Genomic DNA, 14,538 nt, shown 5'->3' with positions numbered 1-14,538 from the left:
CTACATTTTATAAGTGGTATGTGGCACATGTAGAGACTTGGAAATGCTTTTTTGAGAAGTGATCATTATAAAGCGGAATAACTTGAATTTGTGGGAAGCTGGCCTTGCTTGATTTCAAAAGTTTAGTTAAAAAAAAAAAGTCAAGTGTGAAAGTCCACATTTCTCCATGTCCTATGTAGATAATGGGATTTTATTTTTTCTCCTTGGCACTGGAATAGATACCATAGAGTCCCTTAATTTCTTAAGTAAAAACTTCAATTAAGGGGATTCTCTTAATCCTTATGGAAAATATGCTTCATATGGTTTGTAAAATCAGGCAAATTTTGGAAAGAAGAAAAGCAGGCAGTACTCTTGAAAAACAAAAATGGTCTGCTTGAACTTGCCTTTCTTGAAAAAAACAAAACCCAACATTCTTTCATAAAGCATTTTTTTCAAAAGTATTTGCCCTTGAGCATTTTTTCCTACTTACCCATGCTTATCTTTCAAAACAAACATTTATTCCTTTCTACTGTATAGTGTGAGGAAGTTCCTTTGAGGTTATGCCCTACAAACTATCCAAGCAGTAACTGTCACCTCCTTCCTATGGCACAAAAAATGACTAACTCAACCACAGGCCGTGCCGAGCATGGTGCGGTGATTTCACGACGGGGGCCGTTCAAATGTTACCAATGGGACCGTTTCTCAAGGGGAAAAAACACAGAACTGTATTTTTGTGTGCAAATAAAATTTTGGGTCCTTTTGACCCAATGGAAAATGTGTGTCTGCTGGTGGCTGCCAAGTTGGAATATGATGATTTACACTTGGAAACATTTGTGTCATTTATCATATGATGTTACTGGCCTACAGCATGACTGCATAACAAATAACCATATTAAAAATTAATCTTTTCCAGTACATCAGACTGTATGTCTTTTGGAAGCCCCAAGTTTTCTCTTTCCTTTTTGCCCTATCCTCTTTTCCTGCCATCACCCTTTACATTAACTATAGGATTAAGTTAAAAACGCGTGCACTAGGTATTCATGTCTGTGCTTTCAGACTCCCAACCTCCCCTTTCGCCCTTCTTTCCTGCTTCTCTGCAACATATATCTTCTATCCAGTGGAATTGGTTCACTCTCTGTCCCTGACACACACCTTCAACTCCTGACCTCAGGGACTGCCTTTACCTACTTAATCCTATTCTTTTATAGCTAGGTTTAAATCCTACTTCTCTGACTAAATCATGCCCAAATAATCTCTCCCAGAAATTCTTTAGTAACATCATTTTGTAAACCGCTCATTACTTTTAATGTTTACTTTTTAATGTTGGAGAGGAGGCAAAACTTTACCGCTACCTTCTTAAAATCCCTGGCTGGGCCTGAGAATTAAATTGGCATAAAATGGATTAACAGGAGAAAAGTGTACAGAATTTTTCTTTTGGTTTCTGTTGCTGCGCGCGGGCTTTCTCTCGTTGCGGCGAGCGGAGGCTGCTCCTCGTGGTGTGCAGGCTTCTCATTGCGGTGGCTTCTCTTGTTGCAGAGCACGGGCTCTAGGCATGCAGGCTTCAGTAGTTGTGGCACGTGGGCTCAGTAGTTGTGGCTCGTGGGCTCTAGAGCTCAGGCTCAGTAGTTGTGGTGCATGGGCTTACTTGCTCCGCGGCATGTGGGATCGTCCCAGACCAGGGCTTGAACCCGTGTCCCCTGCATTGGCAGGCGGATTCTTAACCACTGCGCCACCAGGAAAATCCCGCATGCAGATTTTTACATGTACCTAGGAACCCCATAGGAAGATGAAGACCCAAAGATGTGGCCAAGCCTGAGTGTTTATATACTAGGTTGAACAAAGAGAGACAGGTACAGAAAAGTAGCTAAAATATATGAAGAGACTAAAGGAAGTTGAGATATTTTAACAAGGTCTGTTTGTACAGAGTTCTCTTGGCCTCCACTTCCCATCTCTGGTGGTAAGAATGTTCCTTTCCTCCTGGTACAGAGAGGGCATCCTTCATATGTGAATTTTTATCTCCTGCTTTCAGAAAGAAAAGGGGAGGTCAGAGCACGCTTCTTGTACCTGCTGTTTTTCAGTGCTTTTATTTTATTTTATTTTAAAATTTATTTATGTTATTTGGCTGTGTCGAGTCTTAGTTGCGGCACGCAGGATCTTCGTTGAGGCATGCGGGATCTTTCGTTGCGGTGCGCAGGCTTCTCTCTAGTTGTGGCACGCAGGCTCCAGAGCGCACGGGCTCACTAGTTGCAGCACGCGGGCTCTCGAGCGCGCAGGCTTAGTTGCCCCACGGCATGGGGGATCTTAGTTTCCCGACCAGGTATCGAACCTGCGTCCCCTGCATTGGAAGGAAGATTCTTAACCACTGGACCACCAGGGAAGTCCCCTTTTCAGTGCTTTTAGTTCAATATAATCCGTATGCTAAAGTGGCGTATTTTGGAGTGGGAATTTCTGCCACTGCTCAAAGTTTATGGCTTATCTCTCCTTTGATATTGTAATTCTTTGAGACTGAGATTATGTTGTAGACTTATCTGTTCCCCAAAGGTGCTTTGTCCGTAGTAGGCACTGAATAAATATTTATTGATATTTTCCTGCATTTTACAATCGAGTCACAGAAGCCCATGTTTGAATCTTGTTTTTCTGACCAGAGGAACATTTACTACTTTAATAAAATGTGTATTCTGATATGATCTGTAATCTGCTTTAAGCCATTTTAGTCTTGCATATACTAGCGAATAGAGTTCTTAAACATTACGTAATTATTTACTGTGGAGAATTTTGGTAATATCATCGATGATGTTAAAGTTTCTAGAAGAGAATTTTTTCAAGAATTGGAGCAGTAACGTTTTGGCATTGGAAGAGATAGACAGTAGAGGTCACTGAATCATCCTACCTTTCTCCTACTGTAGTAATGCATTCTCTCTATAACATCCCAAATAGGCCCTGACATGGAAGTCCCTGGAATTATTTGCTCCTTCATTTTACTAATCTAGTCTTAGTTATTCACAATACAAACCACTTGGTCTTTTCGGTTAAGAGTCAAAAGTATCCTTAAGAGTAACTAATATTGAGTTGACTTGCGAGTCCCGGAGGATGCCAGAATCCTTCTCGGCTTCCTAGGTGCTAATGCTCTTTCTCCTGGATACTAAGCTATTGCTTACTCCTCTTGCTGAACTTGGCCTAGGCACAGAACTCTTCAAAATGTCCCTATTTTCAAATGTACAGTGGCTATACTGTATATGCTTTGGAATGCTCTTTGGATAGATCTATGATAATACCACGTAATTTATCACTCAAAGTGAAGTATCGTTGTCAGTAAAATCTCAAATTGTACATTGCACATAGCATTTTTGTAAGTACCTAGGTGTATAAACTTTTGGTATTTCAACAGACTTGTGAGTTAAGGAGGGACCAAATTATTAGCCTAGTTTTACGGATAAGGCAGTTTGACACAGGGAAGAAATATGATTTTCCCATTTCTAGATAAAGTTAGGATTGGAACCTAACTTCCCTGACTCTGTTAATTCATTCTGCTGTCTTTGCAATATCCACTATGTAAGAACAAGTGGGTATGCCACACCAGCTCATGAGGCAGCAGTGTTCTGCCTATGACTTTAGCTGTGCTGAAGCATCCAGTTGAAAAAACAATCCCTACTTTTATGCTTGAATTTTACATGGAGTTTCATTCTAAATTGTGCTATGTTTTATGAAAGATAATCTGGCCAATTTCTTAATTGCATTCCATTCCTATGGTTTAGAAAAAAAATGTTGTTGCATTTACAAGGAATGTGTATCGCCCAAATACATAAAAGTGTATTTAAATTGCTTTGGATTTTGATTATTTTAGTATACTAGTTTACCATAACTCAGCAATCTGTAGTGAACCATTGGCCTCTGATTGCACTGTCCCCTCCAACTCCATCCCTGCTCAAATTGTTAAGTGGAAAGAATTCTAATTATATAATCTCATTTTGGGGAAAATTGGGAAGAGTAGGTAGAAATCTAAATGATGCATGTTACTCTTGAAGAGAGCTAGGAAACCAGAGCCAGGTCTCATGGCACTCTAATTAAAACTTTTATTTCTGCAGATTTATTCTGTGGTCCTTACTGAACAGATCTGCCTTGGGTTTCTGCTGGTGAGTTTTTCAGCAGGAATGCGGGCTTTGTTTCTTTGAATAGTTGAGTGCAGATTAGTGGTATGCCAATTTCCTGTGGCCTTTCAGAGCTGCAATTTGAGCCCTGTTTGCTTCTGGCCCTTGCACAGCGGAAAACAATGGGTGACTTCTTTTAGGTTTCACTTCAGGGCTCTTAGAAACAGGGGAAGTGGCTAAAGCCCTACTTTACAGGTAATTAACAATAGATAATGTTTGCTCTGCATTTTTTAGAGCCGATAAAACGTAGAAGAACATATTCAGCTCCTGATTTAGACACTGTGCAGTGGTTTTATGGATACAATAGCTGTCTTAGCATCAGCAAGGTGGCATTGAAATCTGGGTCACATATATGACTGAGCACAAAACTTTTAAAAAGTAGAAGAAAAATGAATAGTATTAAAACACTGACGGGTAAGCAAGAAAGCACTCAGAGATGTTGCAGAAACTGTGTCACTTCAAGCCATGCGTTTTGGTTAAGGGTGCATTTATTATATCTATATCCGTTTTATGAGGTGAACAGTTTTCATCACTTGTTGATACTTAGTCAAGATAATTTTTTATGTTCTATAAATTCAACTCTAGAATCCATCTGTTTGTTAAAATAATGCCAGCTTAAGAAGTTTTTGTTTGCCATCACATTTAATCATTAGCCACAGGTATTCTTATGAAATGGTCTTAGACGCCTAATATGTTGTAGAAAACAGTGTATCTTATGCTTTTATTGTATATTTGGCAGCGATAGCATTTTTATTTTAATACTCTACTCTGAGTAAATAACATTTTCTTAGACTACCCTTCTCCCTGAAACATATTATGTCCCCCTCGTGACAAAGTATGTTTGTAGCCATGCTGACAGACTAATTGATTTATTCAATCTTCAACAGTTATAAAATACCTGCTCTGCCCTCACATACTGGCAGAAGCACTAAGGATAAAAAGACGGTTGGGGCCCTGTCCTTAAAGAGATTAAGGCCATCTTTTTCCCAGCATTGTTGCCAAAAGAAGGTGGAGGCTTCTCTTTGGAAAAAACGAATCTCAATTTTAATACTTAAAATTTACACCTATAATTGTAATGTGTAGGCAGCGTTCTTGATAAAAATCTAAAGACTGGGTCATGTCTGAGATCCCCAAGTAACTTATTTTTAGAGTGAACATAACTCTAAACCCAAAGTTAGTGGCTTTTTGTTCCAAGCCACTTCTAGCTAGCGACATGAAAATGTCACCTTACTCATCTGCTCTTTGGAGATGATGAATATGGAGAAGTGGCTTCAGCAGAGAATTTATATACCGTTTAAAACCAGAGCAGCTCTTTCTAAGTGTGTTTAGACACCCTGGAGAACCGTGTTTAAGTACAGAGGTGTACAAAGGTGAAGGAGCCCTACATCAATTAATTAGTCAGTCCAGACTTGCTGAATGCCCAGACCGTGTGCAGCCCTGTGCCAGGGCTGTGGGTTTAAGGAAAAAGTATAAGCTCTTGATCTCCACTAAGAGCTGGATCAGGAGGCTGACCTGGCAACCGGAAATAGGAAAGCACTTAAATCCTCTTTCCTGCTGATACAAGTAACATGTGTTTATTGTAACACTGTTTTTGAAAATTTAGAAAAAGAATAAGGCAGAAAACAAACAAAAACAACACAAAATCCTGCCACCCATTTCTGAGTTACAAAGGAACTGTAACATTCTCTGCATACTCTCTTCACCTGTTTTCTTTACCTTCTAAAATAAAAAAAATTTAGAAGTAGACACATGCCTCTACTTTTATTCTCCCTTTATTGTCTTGTATTACTCATTGAATCTTTCGGAATAGAGGCATTGGTTCCAAAATCTGGTGTAGACCAGAGCAATCTTTCAGAAAAGAGTCACTCTGAAATGAACCAAAATTTATCTTTTACTTCATTTACTTCCCTCCTTTCTATCTTCTTAGTGAAGTGGAGCTCTTTGCAGAGAGTTGAGAAGGGGAAGAACTCAGCTTGTCCTTTTCAGCTTTCCAGTACTTTCTCAGCTAGGCACATTTATTGGAGGAAAACTAAGATACCCGAAAAGATAAGAAAAAGAGAACTAAGAAAATTCGGATTGCCAGTGAAAGCATAAAGGCTCAGTGGCAAGAATCCAGGATTTTTATTTAAAATAAACTATAATTATTTGATATTGCCAATAATTACAGCAAAATAATCTTGTAAAGAAAGGACTTTTTAAAAAACGTCGACCGTGGCTTTGCTGTGAGAGCTAGGTAGCTGTTCCTTCTCTTCCCCATCTCCCACTTTTTATGTTAACCACACTAACGGGGCTAATAACTTACCTTAAGAAACCGTGTCTCTGAAGACTAATGTTCATCATTTTCCCCACAGTGACTGGCTTGGAATTATGTAACCAAGTTTATTATCACTGTCATTAAAATCAGTGTATATTTCATTCCGGTTGTACAGGAAGTGATTACTTAAAGTATCCATTTAAAATATGACTTCATGTTTAGATAGTGAACTTGTATGTTTATCATGTCAAAGCCTCAGAGTAATATTTTGTTTTCCTTAAGTGCTCTAAATGGCTGCCAGGTTACACACAGTTGTGATTAGCTCTGTGTACACCCACAAAGTTATCAATATTAAAATAGTGCCAAAATGATACTATTAGAATGTTCAAGTTCTCTGGTTCCTTTGTTCCACAGATTGAAGAAATGTTTGGAGTTGTAAGCAAAGTAACTTCTTCAGCGTACATAATTCTCATACTGGAACGCTGACATCTTTGATCTTTCTCGATGAAAGAACTCATTTGCTGAAACAACTGATGCACTTAGGAAGAAGTGATGATCCTATTTTGATTTTATTTAACCTTTTACAATGACTCCTAGATAGGTAAGTGTTCTGCCCAAAATTAAGGTATTTGAAAGCAGCAATGAGCTCACTTAATTTCTCTATTTTAAACAGAGTGCTTTTGATGGTTTACTAGACACGACATCACAGCTTCCTGTTTCATATTTGAGTTAAGCAGAGGAGTTGGAGAAAACCATTTGCCCTAAGTTTTGAAACTCTAGGGACAAAACGCCCCTGACCAGAAGCTTCAGAAGCACAGTAGCTTTTTTAAACTTTTAACAGTATTAAAACCTCAGTACTGATACACCAAAGAAATATACAACCTCCCTCCTGCCTGCCCCCCAAAAAGAAGGGTAAAAGTGAAAATAGAGGATTGAATAAGGCAAATGATTAATTAAGCTCTTCACTTTTAAGGGCTCACAGGTTTTATTTAAAGAAAATATTTTCCTTCTTCCTAATCACAGCTAGCCTAGCACTTTGCATGTTGGCAAAATTGTTTTGTCTTCTCAATTGAGAAAGGGACATTTAAGGGAGAGTCAAGCTTTAGGCTCAGGCAGTCACTCGGAGTTAGAATTTAGCGCTGATGGTGGCTACAGAAATGAAGTGTTTAGTAGTGTGGTAAATAAAGAAAAGTTATTGAATCTCTCCTGCTCCTTGGGGAATAAAAACCATATTTGGCATTGTGTATTGCTCTTGTGCAATAATTACTTATAATTATTTTATGACTTTTAAAAAAGGCAACAAAGGAACATATTACAGAAAACAAGACACTTCAGAAACCTGCGTAAACCACTGATAATTTAAGATTCCTAGAGAGGAAGTTCTACCATGTGACAAATTAAAGTTATAAAGTATGACAGTTTTAAAAGACGGAATACAATAATTTGAAATAATTGGGAAATTCAACAAAAATGTTTTGTAAGCCCAACCTGTACACATCCATAATAAGGAATTGGAATGCACTAAGTTCTCTTAGAGAAGCAAATTGAAATACTGAGTCTGTGGAGAAACGAGTGACTATTTACTGGGGTGAGGTAGCAAGCATATGCTGGGAGAGGAGCCGTGGGCCAGCTTCCGAGGTCATGGTGTTGAATGAGACACATATATTTCTTCCAGTTTGCTCTCTTCTTTTCTCCTCTTAATTACAGGAAGAAAAACATGTTTTTAAGGGTGGGGGGCACCATCACAGTTTCAGCACTAGTAGCCTAATAGCTCTGTATTTCAGATATTGCCACCCTTAAGAGGTGAAAGTTTTCTTTCTCTTCTGGGATTTATTCTTCTGTGAAGCTCAGAAAGACTAGGCCTGTTCCATATAGGAACCCAGGTCACAAAGTAGTGGAACCCTAAGCTGGGGTCCTTGTCATTTCAGTTCTTATTACCAAATATGGCATTTGAACTCTTGGCTTATATTGTGATTGACTTTTCCTCCATGAAAGGTTACTAGCGTTTCTCTATAATCTCCATTTCCTGAATTTTCAGTTTGGAAGCTGTATATTTATTCTTATGCATATTAATACTCATTCCCAGATAATTTACTTTTTTGTGATTTGTTTTTCTCACTGTATCTTAAGTTTCTCCAAAGGATAGATCTCTCTTTTCATATCCATTCATTATATTCTGAGCTCAAATTTATTGAGTGCTTACTATACACTGGGGTAGCTGGGAACTGTTCTAATAACTTTACATGAATTAATTTATTTGATCTTCTCAACAATTGTATGAGCTAGGTACCATTATTATCCTCTTTTATCGATGAGGAAACCCAGGCAGAGGGAAGTGACGTAACTAACCCAGGTTCCCGTGGCTAAAACTTGGGGAACCAGGATTTGAACTCTGGTTACCTGACTCCAAAGCCTGCACCTAATGCGTGAGTTTAAGATCTACCTTTGATTATTTTAGCCACAGGTTTCCAAGAGAGTGGCCGTTGCTACTTTTCGTTAGAAATGTTTGTGTTGCCTCCAAACTCCTTTGTTAAATCCTAATGCCCAGTGTGATGGTATTTGGAGGTAGGACTTTGGGGAGACGATTACATCATGAGGGTGAAGCTCTTATGAATGGGATCAATGCCCTCATAAAAGAGACCCCAGAGAACATTGTTAGTCCTCAAAGTATTATCAACCGGATAAATGGACACTGCTCTAAAGGAGCCTTCTATCTAATTGGATAAGATCAATACACAGAAAACAACCAATAAATGCTATGGTATGAGATCTAGTGAAGTATTATTTTAAAACAAAGCTCCCCAGGTAATTCTTGTGATAAGCCAGGTTTGGATTCCCTAGTCTAGTTCCCAGGTTGCCAAATGTATTTTCTAGTAGAACTCTTTTTCGACCAAATAATGTTACCTAAATCTGTATATATTGATAAAAGAGGTAATAGGTAGCCACTTCAACTGAAGAGAGAGGGGTGGTGGGCGGCCTTTCTTCCTCCCCACCTCCTTAGCTTTTCCTTTCTTCCTCTCCCAGAACACCCCCAGAATAATTTTAAAACCATGAATTTAATGAGCAGATGAACAGTCATCCATGGAGAGCCTTCAGGGACCAATAAAACTTTTGAAATAGTATGCACAATTGTGTACGTGTGTGTGTTTGTGTTTTTTTCTTGAGGAAGAGTCCAGGGCTTTTTCAGATTATTAAAGAATCTGTCCCAAAAAAGGGATAAGAACCCACTGCCCCACCTACAGAGAAGGTACTTTATTTTCTATGTATAACCTCCTTTTTTGAGGCAATTAGTGAAGATTGGATAATTTATAACAAATATAAGCATAAGGTTTTTAAATGCTGCCCCTTATCATTTGGAAACTAGAGGGGGACCATTAAATGATTCCACCTGGATTATGATCATGTAGCAGTCAAGTGGTAAGTACTTCACCATTTTTTTCTGTGGCTGCATTGGGTCCAGAATTTTTGTTCCTGATCCCCTTGAATCTCCAGTTTCCAAATAGTCTTCTATTACTGAAAAAGAAATTCAATTTCAAGACTTTTTAATAACAAGTGCAAGATATCCTTGCATTCTAATACAACTGTGCCTTTTTCAAAAGTTGACTTTACCTGTAGTTTTTAAATTAATTAATTAATTTATTTATTTTTGGCTGCATTGGGTCTTCGTTGCTGCACGTGGGCTTTCTCTAGTTGCGGCAAGCGGGGGCTACTCTTCGTTGCAGTGCGTGGGCTTCTCATTGCGGTGGCTTCTCTTGTTGCTGAGCACGGGGTCTAGGCGCGCGGGCTTCAATAGTTGTGGCATGCGGACTTCAGTAGTTGTGGCTCGCGGGCTCTAGAGCGCAGGCTCAGTAGTTGTGGCACACGGGCTTAGTTGCTCTGTGGCATGCAGGATCTTCCCAGACCAGGGCTCGAACCCATGTCCCCTGCATTGGCAGGCAGATTCTTAATCACTGTACCACCAGGGAAGCCCCTACCTGTAGTTTTTTTTTAATGTTCCAACCAAAATAGATATTTTTAAAAGCTTCATAAAGTTTGATGCTCAGCAATTGCTTAACTGAGTCTTGGGTTTTCCATATTGCCAGATCAAAGAATACTGGGAAATACAGAGTATATACAATTCGATTCTTTCCAGGTTTCCATTGGAAAGCTATTCCAGAATTAATATGAATATGTAGATTAGTTTGGCACACTGCCATTACTCCTAGTACTGAATCACTATATTAAAGTGATGAGCTCATTTGTAAAATGTTCACTTAGGTTACTATGGTGAGTAGAGGCAAGATAGATATGTGAGGTACTGATGCTGTAGCCACTCTTTCAGATATGGCACTTACTTCATCACTTAAGTTGGAATTAAGTCATTCAATTCAACAGATTTATCAGGTTTTTGCTAGAGTTCTGGAGATTACAGCATTGAACAAGATAACTACAATTTTTTACCTCGCAGAGTTGATGCTCCAATAAAGAGAAATAGACAGTTATAAACAGGCAATACTAATATGTTATAATAAAAGTGCCATTGTGCAGTGGTAGTAGAGTATGGGATGTGAGTTTGCTAAACAGATGAACAACAGTTTTTCTGAGATTCTTGGCTTTTCTGTCATGAAATATGGAAAAATAAACATATTGTCTTAGTCCATTTGGGCTGGTATAACCAAATACTATAGACTAGGTACTTTATAACAACAGAAATTTATTTCTTACAGTTCTGGAGGCTGGGAAGTCCAAGATCAAGGTGCTGGCAGAATCAGTGTCTAGTGAGCACCTTCTTCCTGGTACATAGAAGGCTGTCTTCTCATTGTGTTCTCACATGGTGGGAGGGGTGAGGGAGCTCTCTGGACTCTCTTTTATTAGGGCACTAATCCCATTCATGAAGACTCCACCCTTATGACCTAATCAGCTCCCAAGGACCCTACCTCCAATTGTCATCATGTTGGAGATTAGGCTTCAACATATGAATTTTGGGGGCACACAAACATTCAGTCCATAGCAGTAAGTATATATTTAACTTTGTAAGGAACTACCAAACTTTTCCAAAATGGTATATCATTTTTGCACTCCCACCAGCAATAAATTAGAATTCCTATTGCTCTGCATCCTTGCCAGCATTTGGTATTCTACTAATTGTACCCTTTCTTGTTTTCCAATATTCTTCAGGAGTTATTCTCTCCCATACGATCTCTCCTCTTCTTTCAGAGGGCTTTAGATAGGGAAGGTAGGTGCTTGTGCTCAGTCTCCATCTTGATCTAATTTTCCATACATGGTTTAGCCTAGTCTTTTCCCCCTACTTTGTAAAAACTTATTTTTCCAGAGACCTCCTAACACTTCCCTATCAGAATGTAAGTTACTTTACTTAATTATTTTTCTCATTCAATTGAGACCACAATATAAGACAGAGTTTTTATGGAGGTCTGTCCTATTTGTGTAGAATTTCTGGAAGACCTTATCCAGTTTTTTGCATTAGTTTCCTTTTGTTCAACAGATCCCAGAGCATATTGTTTTCTGACATCCATACATGATTGATAGATTTTAAATATTATCTTAACACATGTTGCTGGTATTTTGTAATTGCATCCTCTGGATTTTTACACAGCATGTGCAAAACATTTGTACAACATAGTGCAACATGATATTTGAAGGCACTATTTTTGTACCATAATAAAAGAACTAAGTGTTTTTGTTTCTGATTTCTTTGACCTCTCCTTTCACAAGCTCCCTTTCCAGAAACTACAGTTTCTTTCTAAACCTTAAAAAGCTCAGCTTTTTCTTAGGCATTAATCTTATCAGCAAGAGGCCTTGAAGTCATATCCTAGCACATGGGCAGACTCAGAAGCGGCATCTGTCCTTTGCCTCCTGGGTGCTCTCCTGTTGCTTTTGTTTAATCTTTAAACTGCATCATCCAGCAGTGGACTACCTCTGAGGTCCAGTGCAAAAAACAGTGGGCTCACATCAACCACAGGGTAGGGCTTATCTCCTAGCAACTATTACTAGCTAAGATAAAGGTTCACTTTAAAAACTACCAAACAGTATGAAAGTTAATTTACATATAATGGCTCAAAATTATCCATTTACTCTGTTGGGAGCTTTATCTTCCACTTTTAAATGAGCTTTGCTACTTTTAAAGTTTTATTTTCATATTCATTGCTAGGTATTCGTTTTTCTGGGTGTGGTGAGTGAAAACCTAAGGGGCAATCAGGATTCTCTTTTTTGGTGGTGACTCTCTTTTTAATTTTCCAGGTATTTTTTTCACAGAATTCAATAGCTGCCATCTGATTTTTAAAAAATCTGGTTTAATCTTATGAAGATACTTGTAGTACCAGGGGTTTACTTTAATGTGTTTAAACACTATCTTTTTTCATGAAAAGGTATTTTTGAGCCAGCTAAAAAACATAGTAAGAGAATTGTTACTAAAAAAGAAATAAGAGAATCAGGATTAAAAAGCAAAAAATGTAAGAGGATGATTACAAGTATAAGCAGTTAATAAATTTGCTATGTTTGAGCTTCCAACATGATCCAAAATTTCCTGCCAGACTAGAAGAAAAAGTGAAAAAATTGTAGTTTGAGATGCTTGAGAGTTTTAGGAATTATAGGAAGTTCTCATGGAAGACAATTTTTGCCCCGGCACTAAGCTCTAAAAGACAATTCTCACACAGAGCTTATGTAGAGGGAATTGAATTTTGTGAATGGACACTATCCTCAAAAAAAGGTAGAAAGAGTTCCTGTAGTTATTTCTCATAGCAAACTTCAATGAAAGCCAGAGATATAAAACTAAACCATATTTTGGTGAAGGGAACTGATTTCTTTTCCCCCCAGGGAATTTACAAGGGCCTAAACTTTGTGGACCAAGTCATAATCTTTTGATGGTGGTAGTCTTCCATAACTCTCTAAACGTAAGGTGTGTGTTATGGACTGAATTGTATTCCCCCCAAATTCATATGTTGAAGTTCTAACCCCCAATATGACTGTATGAAAGGAAAGGCCATGTGAGGACATAGTGAGAAGGTGACCATCTACAAACCAGGAAGAGAGGTCTCACCAGAAACCAACCCTGCCACACCTTGATCTTGGACTTCTAGCCTCCAGAACTGTGAGACCATACATTTGTGTTGTGTAAGCCACCTAATCTGTGGTATTTTGCTATGGCAGCCCTAGCTGACTAATACAGTATGGTTTCTGGATAGAAGATAATTCTTCAAACATTACAATAAGGATTCCTTGGTCTGCAGGTACTTCAGTGACTTAGCTGCATGCAAAGGTGGGCAGTGGCGTTATAGCAAACATCCATTAGGCAGCTCTGTAACTTTCATAAGAGGTTGCCAGCCCTACCAAGGCTCCTGACTTCCAAAGCAAATGGATCGCCTTCAGTCGGCAATGTATTGCTTACTGTAGGTTAGTTCCAAGTCTCTAACTAGTTTATAAGCTCCTCGCCAGTGACTTTGGGCCATATATAACTAATCTTTATTTTCACTATTTAGCAAGAGAAAGATTGTTGGGATGCATGTTTTTTGCATTGCTAAAATATTAAGATGGTGAATAATATATTTTTCCTCCCATTGTTTCATCAGTGTAAGTACTTAGACCAAAGAGGAGATGGCAGGAAAAAGAAGCTTGTGGGATAAAAGATGTGACTTCAGTCTGCTGAATTCTCCTCTAATTCTCTGAATAACAGATTCAAGGAAGTAAGAATAAATAGTATACAATAAATCTCTTATATTACATTTTTTTAAATCTTATAATTTGCTGTGTCCTTTACTATTTTACATTGCACATATAGGCAGTGGGGTAAATTTTCCCAAGTTTACCTGCGATAGAAGAATTGAGTCTAAATATATACAAACCTGAAACTAAAATTGTATTAAATCTGGCAAAATTTAGACAAACTCAATAATGCCAGGGGAGGGCTTTCCTGGTGGCGCAGTGGTTGAGAATCCACCTGCCAATGCAGGGGACACGGGTTCGATCCCTGGTCCAGGAAGATCCCACATGCCACGGATCAAGTAAGCCTGTGCATCACCACTACTGAGCCTGCACTCTAGAGCCCATGAGCCACAACTACTGAGCCCACATGCCACAACAACTGAAGCCCGTGTGCCTAGAGCCCGTGCTTCACAACAAGAGAAGACACTGCAATGAGTAGCCCCCACTCACCGCAGCTAG

This window comes from Eubalaena glacialis, chromosome 5 (assembly GCF_028564815.1).
Source record: "Eubalaena glacialis isolate mEubGla1 chromosome 5, mEubGla1.1.hap2.+ XY, whole genome shotgun sequence".
Taxonomy (NCBI): Eukaryota; Metazoa; Chordata; class Mammalia; order Artiodactyla; family Balaenidae; genus Eubalaena; species Eubalaena glacialis.
This window is presented reverse-complemented; position numbering follows the sequence as displayed.